This window comes from Camelus ferus, chromosome 9 (genome assembly GCF_009834535.1).
Source record: "Camelus ferus isolate YT-003-E chromosome 9, BCGSAC_Cfer_1.0, whole genome shotgun sequence".
NCBI lineage: Eukaryota > Metazoa > Chordata > Mammalia > Artiodactyla > Camelidae > Camelus > Camelus ferus.
The window spans coordinates 60,485,590-60,502,015 of NC_045704.1; the positions used below are offsets into that span (position 1 = coordinate 60,485,590).

At 44.2% G+C, this 16,426-nt stretch overlaps 1 protein-coding gene across 1 annotated transcript in view; it reads right to left on the reverse strand.

Moving 5' to 3' along the window:
- Positions 1-16,426, reverse strand: part of MAB21L3 (mab-21 like 3) — a 265,078-nt gene that overhangs the window by 36,921 nt on the left and 211,731 nt on the right. Inside the window, exons 13-17 of the mRNA XM_032486969.1 lie at positions 15,083-15,140; positions 6,992-7,092; positions 6,123-6,307; positions 4,891-5,097; positions 431-645 (exon numbers count right to left, since the gene is read on the reverse strand). The gene's annotated coding sequence lies outside the window, so the exon portion shown is untranslated. The remainder of the gene's footprint in view (positions 1-430; positions 646-4,890; positions 5,098-6,122; positions 6,308-6,991; positions 7,093-15,082; positions 15,141-16,426) is intronic.

Below are 16,426 nucleotides of genomic sequence, written 5' to 3' on the forward strand. Positions count from 1 at the left end.
TTCATCTGTCGAATTGCAAGGAAGTGTTTCACCTTTGCTCTGCACTCTTAGAAAGCCTGGTGCTTACTTTACATACCTGCTTTTTCCTTGTTTACTTAATGTTGTAGCTTGGTTTCCCAGCTTGAGCAGTTTGTGGGCTGACTGCCTTTGTTTTCTGCCCTTTCGTTGGTGATTGGACTGTGGCATAGTAGTGGGTTTAACTCCTTTTCATAGGAAAAACAGCTTCTGAACTAAAAACAGGTGACTCTCGTTGGGTCAGGAGACTTCTGTGCTACCAGGAAACGCCCCTGCTGGATCACTTCTCATCCGATTACCATGTTGGCCAGTGCTCGCCAAACATTAATATACATATAAGTCATCTGAGGATCGTGTTAAAATAGAGACGCTGACTTTGTCAGTCTGGGATGGGGATTGAGATCTTGCCCCTCACCTGGGACACTGATGCTGCCGGGTCTGCTGACAGCACGTTTGTAGCGATGTAGCCACACGGGGCAATCCAACAGCATTTATCGTGAGGATGTCCCATAGTTGAAGACTCGTTACTAGGTTTTTCTGGTCACTGTCGCAGGTTGGGTGCCCCGGGAATTGATGGCCGAGATGGACATCCATCAGAACTGCATTAGGAAGGGCTCTGGAGATTTCTACCTGTGCAAGAGGCAGAGGGGAAGCCAGGCGTTGAAGCAGTCTCCACGAAATGCTGTTGACCCCCCAGAGCTCCGAAGCAAGGATGCTACTCTGGGGTTGTCCGGAGTCGAGGTGAAGGGGCCGGGCCTTTGTATCCAACCCGGACCAGTCACTGGATGTAGGCCACCCCAGGCAGGGCTGTCACCCTGAGCGAGGTGACTCCAGTGGGGGCACTTCCTGCGCAGGGCTGGCAGCGCCGGCTGCCTGGACGCAGCACTTCCTGCGGCTGAAGGACCGGCTGGGCCTCCTGTCATGTTACACACCTAGTCCTGGACCTACTCTCCTGTTCCTCTCCTGCGATGAGCTAGCTCTTAGCGCTCTCCTCTCCACTCTCATGCTGACTTAAGCACCCTCAAATGGAACCCCTTCTTAGTACTTTGGCCTGAAAAGTCAACTACCCGTTGTCAGTGAGTGTCAATTTGAGCCACTGGGTGGGTAGTTTGCATTCTTAAGCATTTCTAGGCGATTTTTCAACCCTGAAAAGCTTCCGTTAAACATTTCCTTATAGATATCTGCTCAATTAGAGGTTCTGCTGAGCATAAGAAAATCCCCATCTGAGGTGGAGGAGGGACCTGAGGCCTAAAAAGAAAAGAATCCCCTTTCTTTCAGGAAACAAAGGCCTTGAAGTCCCTGTAGGCTGAACTGATAGGGGAAGGGTTAGCACTGGAAAAGCCCATTTGTAGAGGAGTGAACCAGGAAGACCGAAAAACAGGCTATTTAATGATTTAACCCTGTGCCCCACTGATCATGTAATGTGAACTTTACCCTCTGCTAAATTTAGTTTGTGTCCTGAGAATCCTTCACACTCTAGTAAAAATAGCTCCACGCTTGAATGGCTGACGTGCTCAATGACTGCAGGAGAAAGGGCCCAGGAATGCTGGGTGCAAGGAAGGAGATGGGCCAGGAACCCCTGGGAAAGTACCTGGTGCCATCTTGCCCATTGAAATGTTCTAGACTACAATGGCAGAGGGTCACCCAACAAGGGAGACGGCAGGAGGAGGCAGCTGGATGGCCGACTGGCAGTTCCTTAGCAAGGGGCTGCAGCAAAACCCACCACCGCCTCCACACACCATGCTTCTGCCAGCCTCCCCCCACCTCCCTGAGCTGGACTACCATGTCTGGGGGACAAAGCTTCCTGCTTGAGGTAGATTTCTGCAGCCGGAACACTGGGAAACCCAGTCACCGGGTGGGGAAAAGGTGGGTACCAAAAGGTGTGGGTAATGGAAAAGAACCCCAAACCAGAGGGCTGGCCAGGGCTTGGGGAGGAGCCCCACTCAAGGGCAGGTCCAAGAAGAAGACACAAGAGGTGGCTTTCTTGCCTGGAGGGGGCCCCCCACTATGCCATCACTGGACATGGGCTGACGCCAAACAGTGGTCTGGGGCAGGGTGGCCAGCGGAAATCAAGGGTCCAGGATGCAAGAGCCCTGGGTTTTTTGTTTTGCTTTCTTTTTTTGTTTTTTCTTTTTACCTCCTGCAGCTTTTCAAGTACACATGGAATAAAGAAAAACCAAGCCTGGAGAATAATATTTGCTTTTGTCACTAGGGTGGCTCCAAGATTCAAAGGCATTGATCATTGTAATTTACGTATTCTAGCTCCATGCCTTGCCTCCTGTGGCACCAGAATTTTCCATATGCTGTGTGTTCCGAGAATGGAAGTGGTGCCTGATGCCCCTGGGAAGGGCCATGCTGAATTATCTGCACACTCACTGAGATGTCTTACAAGGGCTGAGTTGGCAGAGAATCGCCTCCTGCAATTAGAAGAGGCACAAAGTGCGTCTGACAGAGAGAAGAGCCCTGAGCCAGTCTCCTTCTGCCTTCACTTTAGCTCCTAAAAAGATTCCCCTGATGGCTTAACAATGAGCAGCAGAAAACCTATACAAACTGGAAGGTCCAGGGAAGCTGCCCAACCTGAGCCAAGTAATGCAAATCATTGAGTGGACAGACCGCATCCTGGGGGATTAAGTGTGCCCAGCCATTGATTTACATTGATATTTATTTCAGGAAAAAAAAAAAAAAAAAGGAGCAAGCAGAAGGCAGAGAAGAATTCACATATACTGATCCTGTTCCAAGCACCTTTCACAGGGTCAGGCCCCTCGAGTTACCCTCGTTCCTGTTCTCTTTTGCTGGTTGCCTTGGGGCTACTTCTTCGCTATTGCCATTTAAATGGAGAAAGGAGAGTCAAATTTACTGAGAAACTAGTAAGTTTTATATACTCATCTAATGCTTATAGCTACTCAGTGGGATAGGATTTTTCTTTCCTTCTTTCTTTTTAAATATATGAGGGAAACTCAAGAGAAAATAGGTATGTGTTTCAGGATCAAGGGTTTTTAGCCCAGCTCTGTCCAACAGCAAGACTTTGCTCCGCAGTGGGTCTCAGACCTGTCTATACACACACACACACACACACACACACACACACACACACACACACACACACACACACACACACCATCAAAGGAGCCTTGGGGAAATGCCGGTATCTGGACCCCAGGCCAGATCAAAGAGATCAGAATCTCTGGAGGTGTAGCCCAGCACTGGTACTTTAAAACGTCTCTCTGAGTGATTCTCGTGCATCTGGGGTTAAGAACCCCCGGGCTACACCACACTGCCTCCTTCCCGTCACAGTCCAACCCCTGTGTTCTGTCCTGCCTTCCATTCTCTTCGACTTTTCAGAAGTACTCTGATCCAGCTGGTCCACAGAGGCCCAAGAGATGAGGGAGATATCTGAAAGTCTAAGGATCATTCCTTTTATAACAAATGTGTGCAGGATACAAACCCATGCGGGCTTTCCCTGTTAGCTGCAGATAATGTGTCTGATGAATGCTATCTGAATTGCGCCGGAAGCAAAGCAGCAGACCTGAGAGATGTCTACTGCCTGCCTTGCTGTTACTACATGAGACCACTGCATTTAGAGCCACGAACACGGAGGTTCTTGTTTGTGTCTGCCTCCTAGCTAGGCTGATGATACGAAAAATGTTTTCTTATCCACCTGGACTTCAGTTTCCTTATGGGTAGGAAGAACGCGGTTGTAGGGTCTGATAACGTCTGACATTCCTTCTGTTATCTACCAGGTAGATCGTGTCACTGCAACTTTTTCAAAACCTTGGCAATATCCAGCTATAAAATGGCTGTGTCATTTAATCAGTGAGTTTATCTGAAATTTGTGCTTATCTCCTCATCAACAAAAATTATGAAAACACAGCAGGCTGTTTCTTCTAAAAAAAAAAAAAAATTAGGTCACGCTCTCTCTTCCCTACCACCCTTTTAAGAACAATCTGAGTCAATTTAGAGAATCTAATGCCGATGCTTAGACATTAATTGTAGGTTTCTTCAGTGACATGTGTGACCTTGCCTTTAAATTATTCAGGAGTAGTAATTACAGAAACTAAAATGGGTTGTTGACACAAGATGCTTGGAAATAAGGCAACCCTTTTCTCTTTTTCCCAAATCGGAATGCATTCATGTAGTAACTAATGAAAAGGAATATATGTATGTATATGTATGTATATGTATGGTTGAAATATTACACTGTACATCAGAGACTGACGCAACATTGTAAACTGACTATACTTCAATTAAAAAAGAACGCATTCATTAGTTTTTGATGTAAGTATTAAGGATACACTCATTCTAGAGAAGATTAATTTAGCTCAGCAGTGTAATTATGTAATTTAGGCGTTATTCATACGTGCTGACAATGAATATTAGAGGAAGTCCAAGAAGGCTCTTACTGATTTGGGGCTTGAACAGTGTAGCGACGAGATACCACCCATAGCCCCTGGTGTGGGAGCTGCCAGCTTACTGAAGGGAAGGTTCTCAGAGGCCTTCCAAGGCACCGTGGAGCCGGAGGCCTGCTCTGACAATTCAGCTAAAATGTGCGAGGCTCTGCTGCAAACTGAGCCCCTCTGCGCACTGAGCCTGATCATTCCAGGGAATCCAAGACGACGCGCAGTGATATTGGTCAATTCAGTGTCTCCCAACTGAGTGCGGAGGAGTGTGGGGGTCCTGAGAGATGGCAAGGAGGCCTCAGAAGGGGCCAGAGGAGGGGAGCAAGCAAGGGAACCAGAATCGCTGGCCCCTGATGCGGTCTGAGCCGCTGGGCTTGGATCTGGTGGCCAGGGTAGGAGTTCTTTGGGGAAATATCCTGTGCATGCAAATAATCAAACAAAACAAACCATTCCAGTCCCACCAAAGTGAATGTCTTACCTAATTCAGCTAATCAGGATCGAATCGGCATCTGGTCCTGGGGAGAGCAGCTCCTGTCCGCCTCCATCGCAGGTAATACAGGGACTTGTCAGAGCACCTCTCCTCTGGGTAGACAGATTTACTTGACAAAATAACACGGCAAAGAAGCCTTTCTTGCTTGAATTTCAGCCTTTGATGGCAAACAGGTGGTCATGCCCACGCGGGAAGCTTCAGAGGGAAGTTCAGAAATGAACGTGGGCCCTGGACTCCCCTTAAGCCCCCACCCACCCACTCCTGCTCTCCTCTCTGGATCCAGGCCCTTTGTGGCTTTCCCCTATCTTCTCTTTTGTTATGGGACGCTGCTATGGGACATGGTCTCTTTAGACCCAGAGCTAAAGCCTTAACATTCCTGGGAGTCATCACAAACTGCAACAAAGCCCTCCAGAAAGTTCACAGGTGCAGCCTGTGAGAAGGGTATGTTCCAGCCCAAGGTAGTTAAGAGCCCGAATGCCTCGGCTCCTGGCCGGCGCAGGTGTTTACTGAATGCAGGACAGGAGGGTTCCGTCTCAAGGGAGGCTTTTTGCCCCATTACAGCTCTCTTTTAACAGTCTGCTGGTTTTAGATTTGCTTCTCCCCACCCCAGCTGTAATAAAGATAGGCCTACAGAGATCAGATTTCCATCCGTACACTGTGTTTTCGTTCCTCCCGACTAAACATTTCCTGTGTTTTCCTAGCCTGTGACAATCCTATCAAAGCCTCAGTCCCCTTCCCGAACTTCCACACCTCTGGCCCAACACTGTGAAATCAAGATGGAGTTCCGTTCTTTCGGGAGTGAGGCCACAGGTCCCCTTCCTCCAAGAAAACATCTTTGAGGATGACGAGGCTCCTTAATTATTGGAGGAGAGCTGGGCCCCCATGCAGGTGTGCCTCATTTTTTTGCATAATGTATTCCCTAAAACGAGAGAGCATGAACTCCTACTTAAAGTCACTCTTAAGCAAAAGACAGAGGAAAAGATACTTGAAATTGTCCCAATTTATCTGATAGGTTTAGATTTTTGTAAGCAGTGAATTTTTTTAAGGGGAGCTGAGGATACACACGGATACCTTTGAACTGTGGTCTAATTGTAGACCTCCTACATAAGAGAGCCTTTCCTTCTGCCCGGGAACTTTTCCAGTTGGTCCTCTGCTGTTTGTTCTTACCCAAAGAGAGCCCAGGCTCCCTTCTAGCCCACTTTCCTTAACCTTCCTCCTACCTGGGCTGGCGGGGCAGGCTTTTGCGTTTGTTCCCCGTAGGTCAGACTGTTCAGAAGCCTGTGGCAGGAAAGGCGAGTACACAGGGCTGGGTTGATGCGGGATCCTGCTGGTTTGTGGTGGTTTGACCAAACCTGGCAGGAGAGTTCTGGCTGCATGAAATAGGGTTCATGTGGGTCTTGTTTATCTTAAGGAAGAGGAAAGGAAATATTTATTTTTGTGACGACTCAGTTCACAATGTCCGTCTCCCAGCAGGTGATGTCTGAGTTTTGACAAATCCAGGGGTCTCACTAACTGGGGAAGAGACCCATCTCTAGAGGATGACCAATTGGGACAGTTGTTCCTGGACTCGCTACTCTAGGGACTGTGGTACCTGGATAATGAGGAGTGGGCAGTGCTGGTGACGATCACATTCACCTGCTGTTATTATCAGCCCATGCCTTCCCTTCTGACTCCATGCATGGTCCCTACGGACCGTGGTGGTGATGTTTCCTTGCATTACTTCTACTGCTAAATGTTGTATTGGATGTTGTGGGTACCAATGATCAAGGCTGACCTCAGTGTCCATTTAAACCAGAGTTTGCTTGTATACAGATAATATAAGACTAGGAAACAGGTTCTGCTGACTGGCATTAACGTTGACTTAAGCTCCATTAGAGATTGCTCGTAAACAGGGCTGTTCCCCTGAATTCAGTCCTCAGGGCTTCTCTCATGCTACACACCCCTTGAGCTATCTCATCCATTCCTGTGGATCTAATTTCCACCTAAGGGCAGAGGTCTTCTAAATCTATATTTCAAGATTTCTTTGAAATATCTAGATTCACATATCTCACTATCCCTTAGTGTGCCCATGTGGGTGTCTTATAGTTACCTTAAATTTAACATCCAAAATGTAGCTCGTGATAGTCTCCCAGCCGGCTCTTTCTTCTGTAGTACTTCCGGTGGGTTGCATCACCATCACCTACTTATAAACTCAAGAGAGAAACTTAGCCATCAGCCCCGACCTGTTCCCACTCCTCCCCTTTGCAGTCCCTACTTCACATCACTGCCTGCTATAAACAACCTCAATGGTTTTCTATCTCCTTCAGAAGAGAGTTGAAACTCTTAAGAATAGCAGAGGATGCCCTTGGTCCCTGTATATGTATATATGACCCATGAACTTGCTTTAGCCAAATGTTACTTCTGGCAGCTTTCTGAGTTAGCTATGGGTTTTTTCATGCTCCCCCACCTTTGCACACTATTTTTTATGCCAGAAACATCCCTCACTCCCTTCTTCCCTGGCTAATTTCTCTTGTTTCTTCAAGACTGCTCTAGTGAGGTGGGGTAGAGCTCAGTGGTAAAGCATGTGCTTGGCATGCACGAGGTCCTGGGTTCAATCCCCAGTGCCTCTGTTGGGGAAATAAATTAATTAATTAAAATTAAAATTAAAAAAAGAAAATAGTAAACTATAGAGGTTGGGGATTAACAGACACACATTATTACATATAAAATAGATAAACAACAAGGATCTACTGTATAGCACAGGGAGCTATATTCAATTTTTTGTAATTAGCCATAATGGAAAAGAATCTGAAAATATATGTGTATATATGTATGTATGTAGATGTATAACTGAATCACTTTGCTGTATACCTGAAACTAACATTGTGAATCAACTACATGTCAATTAAAAAAAAAAAAAAAGGAAAATAGGAAAAAAAAAAAAGAGACTGCTTGTCATTCTAAGTGAAGTAAGCCAGAAAGAGAAAGAAAAATGCCATATGATATCACTTATATGTGAAATCTTAAAAAAGAAAAGACACAAATGAACTACTTATTATTTATAACTTAGATTATTGATTTCTTAAATATGTGTAAGCACATTTAAGTGTCCTTTATAATTGGGTGGTGGGGACAAAGAAACACTGCTCTGGCATCATTTCTGTAAGTCCTTCTCTCCACAACAATGCCCCATCATGGGAATGAATAGTTACTAAATTTCTGTTAGGGGTTTAGTATCTTGAGAATATTTACCTATCTTATCTTTTTCTAATCCTTTCAGTAGTCCTGTAAAGATGATATTATGCCTCTGGTTAAGTAATAAACTAATTCTGAGCTCATAGAAACAAAGAAACCTGGGGGCAATTGAGAAGTGCCAATTCTCAGGCTCCACCCTTGGCCTATTGATCGGGCTCTCTGGGGGTGGGGCTCAGCAGCCTGGGTGTTAATGGATTCTTCAGATAATTCTGACACACACCCACACTTGGGAAGCACAGCAGAGCTTGAAGAAATGGCAGGGCCCATCAAGAGAGCAATTCCCGAGGGGCTGGCTCCTTTCTCTCAAGTGCTTGAAAATTAATTTAATGTCACTAAGAGTTAAAATACGATTTTATGATGGAAATTAACTGGGAAATGAATTAGAATACAGGCTTATACAGGCACATGCAAGGTATAATTAAACACAGCGCTGAGTTTCGGGAAAATCCCCCTTAAGACCATGGCTGAAGACTAAACATGATCTTACTTGGCAAAAATTTGGTCTTTGTAAAGAGTCCTCTAGAAATAGAGTGAACTGGGGACAGATTGCCCCGAGAATGTATCACCTTTGTTTTTTTTCAGCCATCCACCTCTGCTGCTGGGCTAGACCACGTCCCACTCCCTAACTTGAGACTGTAGGCGGGCATGGCTGGCGTTCAGGGTGACAGTTCATCAGTACTTACTCTTGGTTAGGAGTCTCTTGAAGTTGAAAGTCTCTCAGCCCCAAGGCATGTGTGCTTCTCTAAGGGTGTCACTTCAGGCCAATAAGAGAGATTTTGAGAATAGAAATCCTCAGCTTAAAAAGATGACTGCCAAATGGATCAGCTTATAGAGCTGACTCTGGTTGTGCCCAGGAAGTGACCCAGAGTATATTCCAGAGTATTTATGAGAAGTCTTTAACTCCTATCACTGTAGCTAAAATAATAATGATAATAATAATGATAATAATAATAATAATAATAATAATAATAATAATAATAATAATAACAACAACTGTCATCTTTTAAGTATTACTTTATAGATAGGGATACTGACATTTAGAGAACTAAAGTAATTTATCCCAGCTTGTATTCTGGGTCAATGAAGGGGTCTTTGCACAGTATACAGAATAAAATAGGATGGCAAAAAAACTTTCCTCCCACTAAACTCTATCAATTAGAGTCAGAGTCATATTAGACTTTGGCATCTCATTCAGTCATGAATGTAAGTCACAACCCACTGGAGTGATAGCAGTACCTGTACTATGTCAGTAACAGGAATTTCAGATCATTTCATATCATGTTACAGTTGTGACTATCTCAAATATCTTCCATGCTCATCATTATGTCAAAATGTTGGCACTGACTGAACTTGCCTCTAGACCTTATTATTTAATGTACTAATAAAGAGGTGAAAATATTACGGCAATGAATTAATTTTTAAATATCCTGATAGCTTTTAACACAATTTCAATTATAGTTCAGTAAAAATGTTTCCTCTCTAGTCTTATATATTTTATTTTATGCATTAGAAAACTTCATAGCTGGAAACAGCCCATAGGCTTCAACAGATACTAAAAGGATTCATGATTTTTAAACAAAGAGAGGGGGAAAAAGAAAGAAAAAGAAGGGCAGGAAGGAAGGGAAAGAGAGCAAGAGAGCAAGAAAGCAAGATAGAAAGAAAGGAAGGGAAGGAAGGAAAGGAAGGAAGGAAGGAAAGGAGAAAGAAAGAGAAAAAGAAAGAAGGAAAGAGAGAGAAAGAAAGAAAACAAAAGAAAGAAATAAAAAAGGAAGGAAGGATAGGAAGGAAGGATGGAGAGAAAGAAAGAGAAAAGGAGAAAGGAAGGAGGCGCTCTCTGTGGGTGCTGGAGCTCTGGCTCATTCTAACACCCATTTTCCTTTGGTGCTGCCCCCATCCTGGTCCATTTTGGTTCAAGGCTAGCAGTAAACTGATGTAAATCTCTGGCAACACTCAGAGACAGAGCCAAAACAGAACTAGGTAGGCAGGCCATCAGACACAAAGGGAAGCAGTTGGAAAGAGTGACTGCGCCAGTTTTAGTCCAATTCTGGGTGAATGCCGCAGCTACATCCAAAGTGCTTTGGTGGCTTGAGAATAAATCTATGAGCTCCTTTTCTTATGATCTCTGATAGAAGGAACTGCACAATTATCAGCAGCATTTGTAATACTTACTGAGTGCCAATATTAGGTTGGTTTCCATCCTGATGGCTAAAGAGAAATGCAGTAAATGTTTCTGTAGTACTGCAAAGCACAGACACTTTGATAGGTAGTGGGAATGAAGGATGAAAAAGATGAGGTTTACACTTCAGGTGGACACACTTCAATAGGGCAAAAGACAGGCCAAGGGAAACTGTAACTTGGGATAAACCGAAGTGCCCGTGGAAGTTAGCGATGGGAGAGGCTCATTCTGACAGCATGGGATGGGGAAGCCTAAGGAAGGGAAGGGGCTGGCTAGGTGGGTTTGGAGGGTGGCAGGGGCCTCTAGACTATATAGGAAAAGGCAGAATGTTTTAAAAGAATCACAGTTCACTATATAAATGTCAAACTCTTTGCAGTGGCTTCCAAGTCCCTCTGCAGGCTGGATGTGCCATGACTCTCCCACTTCTCCTCCCACTTTCTCCCCTTTGTTCACCTGAGGCCAGCTGCACTGGCCTCCCTGCTGTTCCTTGCACAGGCCCCCAGGCCTGCTCCTGCCTCAGTGCCTTTGCACCTGCCATTCCTTCTGCCTAAAACACTCTCCCCCTGGATATCCTGGAGGCCTGCTCCCTCACCTTTATGTCTGTGAGCAGATGTCACCTTTGGAGTAAGGCTTTTTTCACCACCCTATTTAAAATTGTAACCTACCCCTCTCCCTACCGTAGCCTACCACCCCATTTCCGGCTTAAGTTTTCTCTAAAACACTGCTTATCACTGACCTACCATATCAGTGGTTCTTAAATGAGAGAACGAACCAGAATCACCTGGAGAACTTGTTGAAACTTTACAACTGGCCTTGGACTCAGGAGATCTGGGGTGGGGCCCGAGAACGAGCATTTTAACAAGTTCCTAGTGATACTGATGTTGCTGGTCTGGGACTCACTTTGAGAACCGAAGCATTATAACTTTTACTAATTTATTGCCTGTCTTTCTCCACTAGAATGTAAGCTCTTTGTGGCGGAGATTTTTATCTGTTTCATTCCTTGTTATAAATCTTGAGCTGGAACAGTGGCCAGAACACCCGGTCACACCTGTGGAGCAGACGAGTGTCTGTGGCTTAAGCGTAGGGTGCGTAGGGGTATTGGGAGCTGTGCAGCGGGAGTAAGTTTGAAAAAGAAAGCTTGGGCCATTTTTTTTGATAAATTGTCATAATAATATGTTAATATTATGAAAGGTGTTATGAATATGCTATTCAAATATTATGAATATAACATTCAAAACCAACTACCATGTATTGTTTCCACAGTCCCAGGCCCTTTAACAATGGGGTTCGGAGGGACCATGTGACTTTGATTCACCTGAGATCACACAGTATATGTAGTAAATGGTTTAGTGAGGATTTAACTCAGGTCTGTCTGACTCCAAAAGGATGGTCTTAAATACAATGCTGAAAGTCATCTAAAGATTGATTCTTAAACTGTGAAATAATTTTAGATCTACAGAAGAGTTGCAGAGATGGTCTGGAGAGTCCCCGTGTAACCTTCCCCAGCTTCCTCTCATGTAAACATCTTATACAACAGTGCTACATTTTTCAAAACTAGGAAATTAAAGCTGATGCAGTACTATTAACCTAACTACAGGCTTTATTTGGATTCCGCCTGTTTTTCCATTCTAATGTCCTTCACCCGTTCCAGGATCCAATCCAAGGTACCATTGTCTAACAATTTTTAAAGACTCGCCATGGACAAATTTGAATGTGGGCAGGATGCAGTGCCAAAGATACAAAGATGACCAAAAAGCAGGGCAGCCCTCAACAAGCACGTCACAGGGAAATAGATGCAGAAGTAAAGGATTTCACTAGGTGGGGCCTGGCCAGGACAGACGGCAGCTCAGGGAGCTTTAAGGGTGGGGTCTAATCCTGGGGTCTGGAAGGACGTCTCAGGCAGGAGAAACAGTGTGGGTAGATACCACAGGACACTGAGAATCAGCAGAGGGAAAGCCCAGAGGGTGATTATGGTTGAAGGGAAGAAAGAGGTGAGACTGATCAGGAACCCCCAGAACAGAGACCTTACCTGTTGGCGCTGGAGACTAACGAGGCTGTCTTCCAGGATGCTAGCCTAGTCAGGGATAGGTTTAACTGGAATCTTCTGGCAAGAACGTGTAGGTCAAATGGTTACTCTCTGATAATTAACCTAGTTGTTTATACAAATGCCCCGAGTGTCGTTTTGTTATAATTGGGAGACAGTATAACGTAGTGCTTAACAGCACGGGCTCTGGAAGGAAACTAACTGGGTTGGAATCCCACCTGACTCTGCCACTTTCTACCTGTGTAACTTAGAAAGTTTCTTACTTGTCTGTGCCTGTTTTTCCGCTCTGTAAAATGGGGATAATACTAGTATTCATCTCATAGTGTCGGGAGGATTAAATGAAATGACCCTAAGGCACTTAGCATAGTGCCTGTGCGCAGTAAATACGCAATGAACACCAGCTGTGATTATCCAAGTCTGCCTCTATTTCACACCTTGCTAATATTACTTAGACAGAAGCCAAGACACCCACATAATCTTTTCAAAGAGCTTTCAGGTATATAGTCTCATTACACCGTTAGCATAATTTATTGTGCCCATTTTACAGAGAAGGAATGTAGAGCACAGCAAAGTTAAATGACAAAACTAAGATCATCTGACAGTCCAGGAGAAAAGCAAGTATTTTTTTTTAAACATTTTGAAAATCAAGTTTTTGATTTAAATTCCCAGATTCTTTATGCTGCTAGTGAAATAGTGATCGAGGTCCACTAATAGTGAGGAACAGTTAGAAAAATAATTAACTGCAAGTTCTTAGGGTCCTGCCTTTATTAGCAGCTTTACCACATGAAATATTTTATGAGTCTGCCTTCCTGTGGTGAAATATCAGACTTGTGAACCTTTAAGCAACTCACAAATGCAGATGGATTTCATTTGTTGAGGGCCAAAGAGTCCCTAGAGTTGATAAATTGTTAGCTGTTGTAAACATGGCTCACAGATGTGCACTTTGGAGATGGATGGGTCTCAGTGGCTGAGCAGGCCAGAATCTACTCCCTGTGTAAACTTGGGCAAACTGCAGAACATTTAAAAAGCCTCAGTTTATTCATCTGTAAAATGGGGATTCTATATTGACCTCTTAAGGTTGGAGGGAGCTATAAAAGACATATACATTGTACAGACCTGCCGTCCCAGACGGCATTCATTAAGCATAAATTATCTTCTCCTACTCCATCCCTTTCTTTATTTCTGGAAGCTATAGATTTACAAAAGCCAGGAAATAACACAGATGTACAGGGAACACACACAAAAACAATTTCACCAGAGATACTAAGTGTTAGGTGGAAAGAATCCTTACAAAGCAGCATTTGGGTGGCTAATAAAACCAAAATGTGTTCTCCGTTAAAAACTCTGAGAAGCCAGAACCACCAGTCGGATACTGCAAGTCTCACTTTACACTTGGATCTGATTTTGGCTAAAAGGGCTGAACTTCTGATTGCATTTGGTGACTTCAAGTGTCTCCAGTGGCCTGATGTAGTCATGGAGGACGGCGATTGGACAATCAGGCTGGACACACCCCAGACAGTCCACAGCCAGCTCACTGATAGGCTCGGACCCAGGGTCCAGTGCCGTGTCACCTACACATCGAAAATGTGTTCAGGACGTCTGTCTCTGTGGTTTATGTGTATGGATACATGGAAATAGCCCGCAACTATTGCAAGACAACCAATCCCAAACTCATCTCAGAGGGTCTTGTCCCGCACCCGGGATCTGTCCCAGACTGGGCTCCCATAGGGGTACTTCTCAGACGCCCTGCTCTCGTCTGCACGAGCCTGCTTCAGAGGGAGCTCCTATTTCACTGAAAGGGTGGCTGTGCAGCCTCGGTGACGAAGCTGCTGGCCATCAATATTTGAATAGAGGCCCCTGAACAGGTACACGTGTGCTGAGGTGCACAGTTGCAGGACGTGCCTATGTCCTCTTCGTGTGGCCTCTCCGACGCTGCCCAGAATAAACCGCCTAATCTCGGGCACCCAGTGGAGAACAGGTCGGGGAGAAGGAGCCGGTGCAGGCCAGCCACCCCGCGTGCAGACGTGCTATCTTGTTCTACAGACTCTGCGCTATCTGCCGGTTGCTAGTGGCTCGGCCAGCACATTTAGCTGTGCCCTGGGGCTGGCAGGGGTTTCTGGACAATGTCCCACTAAACTTCAGGGACTGGCTAGTCTCAACGGCCTTTCCTCTAATATTTAAAATGAATTCCACATCTGTCCCCAACAGAAATATTGCCCTTGCATTGCATAGGCATTGTGTTACCACCCACGTTCTCACTGTCATGAAATCCGAGGGCTTTTGGCCAAAATATGCCAGTATCTGGTATACCGGCAACCAGAGTGTCCACCACTCCATCCCAGACATTTATTACTGCATATTGACCTTCACAGTTGTTTCTTTTTTTTTCTAATTTTTTTTTTGTGGGGGGAGGTAATTAGGTTTATTTATTTATTTATTAATGGAGGTACTGGGGATTGAACCCAGGACCTCAAGCATGCTAAGCATTCACCCTACCACTGAGCTATATACCCTCCCCCACCAGTTGTTTCTGCCTCTAGTCAACTAACAGGAAAGTGATTTAGCTTTTTTCCATCTCAGTTTCCAAACCCATCAGAGATAATTACCCCTGCTCCATATGCCCTCTAAAAATTTGGTGGAGATAAAATAGGATTGCATATATAAGGATAGCTTAAAAAAGTATATAGAAATAAAGGTGGTGGTATAGGTTTAACAGTAAAACTTACTTGCTTTGGATTCCACTTACGCAGAGTAGAAGGGGCAGTGCAAACATTTCCCTTTGCCCTGTTATGAAGAAAGGATGTATTAAATAATTGAACAATGCAATTAATATATGAGGGATACATAACCTACTTATGAGAATGATCGGGTTCCACAAACTTCGCAGCAGTCACTTACAAATTAAAAATTAACGAGCCATTTCTTTGTGTGCTCCAAGGCAAGTCATGGAGCACCCTGACTTAGCAACTCTTAGCTGTTAAAATCAGAAATAGCATTGGAAAGGAACTTGCAGCTCATCTAAGCCAAATCTGTCATTTTACAGATGAGACTGACTTCCAAGGATAAGTAACATGTCCAAGCTCTCTCAGTCTACTGGAAAGCCAAAAATTAAACCCGAATCAAGTGTCTGTTGTCATTCCACGCTGCCTCCTTTGTTGGCCTGGCTGCAGCTAATTTTTCAGTTCCAAGGGAACAAATTCCATTTTCTTCGAGTGGAAACTTACACAGCAACACAGACTCCTCGGCTAGGAGTAAAATAAAAGTAACTTTTACTGCTCCTCACTCTCTCCCTTGACCTGCCATGTATTCAGGTTTTGTGGGGAGCCTGAAGCTTTTTTGATTTAGGGGATCCTCTGTCAGAAAAAAAATAAAAATTATGAGTAAAAAAATTATTACAAATATAAATGTTTATTTAAATTGACAGAAGGATCACAATAAGTTAAAATTTTTAAAGTTGAAAAACCCAATTGAAAAATGGGCAGAAGACCTAAATAAACATTTTTCCAAAGAAAACATTCAGACAGCCAATAAGCACATGAAAAAATGCTCAAAATTGCTAATTATCAGAGAAATGTAAATCAAAACTACAGTGAGGTATCACCTCACACTGGTCACAATGGCCATTATTAAAAAGCCCACAAATGATAAAAGCTAGAGAGGGTGTGAAGAAAAGGGACCCCTCTTACACTGCGGGTGGGAGTGTAGTTTGGTGTAGCCATTATGGAAAACAGCATGGAGATTCCTTAACAAACTGGAAATATTCTTACCATATGATCCAGCAATCCCACTTCTGGGCGTGTATCTGGACAAAACTCTAATTTGAAAAGATACATGCACCCCAGTGTTCATAGCAGCACTATTTACAATAGCCAAGACATGGAAGCAACCTAAATGTCCATTGACAGGTGAATGGATAAAGAAGGTGTGGTATATATACAATGGAATACTACTCAGCCATAAAAAGAATAAAATAATGCCACTTGCAGCAACATGGATGGACCTAGAGATTATCATACTAAGTGAAGTAAGTCAGACAGAGAAAGACAAATATCATATGATGTCACTTATAT